Source organism: Glycine max, chromosome 12, assembly GCF_000004515.6.
Source record: "Glycine max cultivar Williams 82 chromosome 12, Glycine_max_v4.0, whole genome shotgun sequence".
Lineage (NCBI taxonomy): Eukaryota > Viridiplantae > Streptophyta > Magnoliopsida > Fabales > Fabaceae > Glycine > Glycine max.
Genome location: NC_038248.2, coordinates 30,097,605 through 30,102,760, shown reverse-complemented (window position 1 = coordinate 30,102,760; position 5,156 = coordinate 30,097,605). Strand labels below are relative to the sequence as shown.

The 5,156-nt window shown below is 41.9% G+C and overlaps 1 non-coding gene across 1 annotated transcript; it reads left to right on the top strand.

Moving 5' to 3' along the window:
• Positions 1-3,065: 3,065 nt before the first annotated feature.
• LOC121173241 (small nucleolar RNA R71) lies at positions 3,066-3,172 on the top strand. The gene has a single exon (XR_005887701.1). It is a non-coding gene; the product is annotated as a small nucleolar RNA R71 (small nucleolar RNA).
• Positions 3,173-5,156: the final 1,984 nt, after the last annotated feature.

Here is a 5,156-nt window from a genome sequence, read left to right as displayed (position 1 = left end):
TTGCCATTCAGACACAGTCGTGTCCGATGGCTCGCAAAGACAAAATTTGGTCATTCTGCACCCTTTGTCATCCAGAGGCGGCGGGCCCAATGACATGCGGAGACAAAATTTGGTCATTCCGCACCCCTTTGTCATTCAGACACAGGCGTGTCCGATGGCGCGCAGAGACAAAATTTGGTCATTCTGCACCCTTTGTCATCCAGAGGTGACGGGCCCGATGACATGCGGAGACAAAATTTGGTCATTCCGCACCCCTTTGCCATTCAGACACAGTCATGTCCGATGGCGCGCAGAGACAAAATTTGGTCATTCTGCACCCTTTGTCATCCAGAGGCGGCGGGCCCGATGACATGCGGAGACAAAATTTGGTCATTCCGCACCCCTTTGCCATTCAGACACAGTCGTGTCCGATGGCGCGCAGAGACAAAATTTGGTCATTCTGCACCCTTTGTCATCCAGAGGCGGCAGGCCCGATGACACGCGGAGATTTACATCATCTTGTGCACTCACAAGATCTGTCATACTGACTTTTTAGTCACGCTGACGGGCGGAAATACCCGAGTGGTTATCCGTATAAACATTCTTTTTCTATCTGTAAGACAGAACGCTTGATAGCATGTAGAGACTGACATCGTCTTCAGCACCTTTTGTTCCCCCGGGAACAACAAGTCATTTGCATGCGGAAATTTTATGGTCACCCGCGACTCTCGTCAATCGAGAGGAACGAAATTAGTGTCTTATCTTTACTTTCCTTTTATCTCCAATAAAAGACAAGTAAAGAGGGGCAACTGTCATACCCTAATTTCGTCCGGGGACCTTTGCATGATGACATGCGACCTTTGTTTGGTCCTTGTAAGGTGCTTGGCACCCATCATTAGGCAATTTGTGAAATTCCAGGACATGCCGGAAAACAAAAAAATATTGATGCACAATCCGTAAGTTTCCGTGACACCCCGGAAATCAAATGGAAGCATCGTTGCATAATTAGTGAGGTTCCGTAACATTCCGTAGGTCAAAAAGGGGATGATTATGTAATCCGCAAGGTTCCGTAACATTACGGAAAGAAAACAAGTATCGTTACAAAATTCGTAAGTTTCCGTAACTTTACGAAAAAAGAATCACCAAAAAAAGGCAGGGGGTGTACTTAGTAAAAATGGGGGTGCAAATAGCAACCAGGCCCACTTGGGCCCTCCAGAAGATTCCTCCAGAAGGCTGTTGCTTCTGGAGGAAGCAACCTGGCTCGCCTGGGCGAGCTGGGCGGCAACCATCTCCCCTATTTTGCTATAAATAGGGGAGGAAGTGAAGAAGAAAAGGGTTCAGCCCCTTAGGCACTTCTCTCTCTTTCGAATTTGCTTGGAAAAATTGTTTCCGTGAAGAAAATCTAAGCCGAGGCGCTTCCGAAATGTTTCCGTAACGTTTTCCGTGAGGAATTTCGCAAAGGTTTTGACCATTCTTCAACGTTCTTCATTCGTTCTTCATCGTTCTTCGATCTTCAACGGGTAAGTACCTCGAACCAAGCTTTTCGATTCATTCTATGTACCCGTGGTGGTCCACATTGTGTTTCATGTATTTTTATTCTCGTTTCATTTACTTTTTATACCCCCTGTTGACGTGCTTAAGCCATTTTATTTAAGTCATTTCTCGCTTAACCTAAAAATAAAATAAATTTCCACCGAACATTTGAATTGTATTATCCGTTAACTTCGTTTAAAATGAATTCCGACCGTTCGGTCGTGCCGTAACCACGTTGGAAATCAAAAAGAGATAAAATAATAATATAATAACAAAAAATATACCTTTTAGTAAAATAAAGCGGAAAATCAATCGGACATTTTCTCTTTGGGATTTCTCATTCTTAATTGAATTGACTAATAACTAAGGTGAAACTAAGGCTAAAATCAACTCGCCTAGTCAAGCTCGTCCACAAAAACAGGTTTTTGAAGTTTGTCATTTCAATTTCTCACTAAGTAAAATGGATCATTTTCAAGGTCCAACGCCTTAAAATGATCACCTTTTAAGTAAAAAAGGAACCACTTGATAAAGAAAGAACTACGTAGGTCTGATTTCCTCATCGCAAATTGAGGAATACGTAGGAGCAAAGGGAAACACCCTTGTCGACCACAAAAAAGGAAAAAATATAAAAAGGGTATAAAGGATATAAGAAGATAAAAGGGAACATAAAAATCAAAGTCATGTTTGCACATTCGATTAAAGGCTGCCGTCCCTTGGGACGGACGTGTGGGGTGCTAATACCTTCCCCGTGCGTAAATACAACTCCCAAACCTTTCACTTAAAAGTTCGTAGATCGCGTCTTTTCCGGTTTTTCCGACGTTTTCCTCAAATAAACGTTGGTGGCGACTCCGCGCGTATTCCTTTCGTGGAACACGCATCCCGCGAGTCTCTTGTTGAAACTGCATGTTTTGCATAGTCATTTGTCTCACAAGTTCTTCGAGGGAAGGTTGTGGAGGGGCCTCAACTGTTGGCTGTTTCTGGGGTTGTTGCTGTTGTTGGATTGGTGGAGGAATGTATGGTCTGCTTGGGCCAACAGCATTTTGGAAGGAAGGAGCAGGCTACTGTTGTTGTTGCTGAGGGCTGGACCATCTGAGATTAGGGTGATTCCTCCATCCAGGGTTGTATCTGTTGCTGGAGAGGTCATAATTGTTCTGCTGTGGTTGATTTTGCTGCTGAGGTTGAGGAGGTCTATTGTAAATATTTGCAGCATAAGCTTCAGGCTGCTCAATTACTCTAGGTTGCTGCATGGAAGGGCAAAGGTCTGTATGGTGGCCAGCTGGGTTACCAAGTTAACCAATGCATCCAGTTTTCCTTCAAGCTTCTTAGTCTCAGATGATGCAGCTGAGTTTGTAGCTACCTTATGCACTCCTCTAATGACTATAGCATCATTTCTGGCGCTAAACTGTTGGGAGTTGAAAGCCATCTTCTCAATTAAATTCCTGGCTTCAGCAGGAGTCATGTCTCCAAGGGCTCCACCACTGGCAGCATCTATCATACTTCTCTCCATATTACTGAGTCCTTCATAAAAATATTGGAGAAGAAGCTGCTCCAAAATCTGATGGTGAGGGCAACTGGCACATAGTTTTTTAAATCGCTCCCAATACTCATACAGGCTCTCTCCACTGAGTTGTCTAATACCTGAGATATCTTTCCTGATGGCTGTGGTTCTGGAAGCAGAGAAATTTTTTTCTAAGAATACTCTCTTAAGGTCATCCCAGCTCGTGATGGACCTTGGAGCAAGGTAATACAGCCAGTCCTTTGCCACTCCCTCTAGTGAATGAGGAAAAGCCTTCAGAAATATGTGATCCTCTTGGACATCTGGGGGTTTCATGGTGGAGCAGACAATATGAAATTCCTTCAAATGTTTGTGCGGGTCTTCACCTGCAAGGCCATGAAATTTTGGAAGCAAATGAATCAGTCCATTTTTAAGAAGATATGGGACATCCTCATCAGGGTATTGGATGCACAAGCTTTCGTAGGTGAAATCAGGTGCAACCATTTCCCTTAGAGTCCTCTCACGGGGTGGAGGTTGTGGCATGTTCTCAGAATGTGCAAAATCAGAATGCTCAGAATCAGAATGCTCAAAATTATAATGCTCCAAATCAGGATGCTCAAAATCACCAATAACAAAATGCACAGATTCACCAGTAACGGAATGCTCAGGATGATCAAAAGGCATAAAATGATGCCTAACTAATCTATGAAATGTCCTATCTATCTCAGGGTCAAAGGGTTGTAAGTCAGATGGATTGCCTCTAGTCATACACTACATTCAGCATGCATAACTAGTTGCCTTGTCATGTAAATAAAGGTGCAGGTTTGAACTACAGCTACCCTCAAATGATATTCAAATGACTTGAAATTTTGCGAGAAACCTTATAAAAGATGAGAAGAAAGCACAAAAAATTTCAGGCAAAAATTCAAAGTCTAACTATGGAAGCTAAAAATGGTAGGTTAAGAAAAATAAGTGAATAAAACTTGAAAAATAAATTTTTTTTGACAGAATCACTATTTTTGGACGATGGAGACCTCAGCCGGCTGCCATGGCGTAGGAAATTTGTTTTCTACCCCAAATACATATATTATAATTGCGATTCTGATAACCGGAGCAAAAGTTATGGCCGTTTGAAGTTTCGACAAACACAAAATTTGCTACTTTTTTGGAACTTTCAAATCTGACCAAACTAAAGGCTCTAGCTATTTTCCCCACAAAATATAGGTTAAAAGAAGTTACCACAAAAAAATTCAGCCAAAAATAACAACCCTAGCTACTAAAACAAAAAATCTCAAATAATTCAGCATGGGTGGTCGCTAAAATCCGTCTCTACTTGATTTCTACTACTACTCTGTTTTGTCGCAAGCAAAAGTGGTCGCTAAGTCCGTCGCAAAACACTATTCACAGCAAAACACCCAAGACTGAAACAGGGGAAACACTTAATGGGAAAACTGAAACAGAACACACATTAAACAAAATACCAGGACACTAAACAACACTAACACACATACTAACACAATACTAACAATTAAACATAAAACATGAAAGGATTAAACACACAACACTAGCTAGCTATTATGAACCTTTGGACACTGCTCCCCGGCAACGGCGCCAAATTTGATCGAGGTCGTACCCGAATCAAATAAACATGAAAATGCAGTAACTAGGAAGTGATCCTAGGTCGTTTCCCAACGAGCAATGACAAACCAAATGTTCATAATATACTTGCGCAGTAACAGTAACGATTGGGGGGGGTTGTTTGTTTCGTGATTAAAGAGCAGAACAAGTAAACTGGAATTTGAAACTACTAATATTAAAAACAGGTTGTTTCCTCTGATTCAGAAGTCATTCTCTTATCCTGGGTTATGGAGAATTCGTCCCTAACAGTCAACCACTTAATCCAACCCTATTTCAATTTACTAAGCAAAAATCAACTTAGGGTTATCAATACGTGATTAGGCACCACATACACCAGTTACCCCTTCGTCCATTAAGCATGAATGCAAGTTAGGCTCAGAGGAAATTAATCGAACACGAAGCGTGCACTGATTAATGTTCACGAATTTTGGATAACTGGTGAAGGGAAAAATGCCAGGAAACCACATTACAAACGAAACCTCAAAGAGAGTTGGGCTTCGTCCTCAAAAGG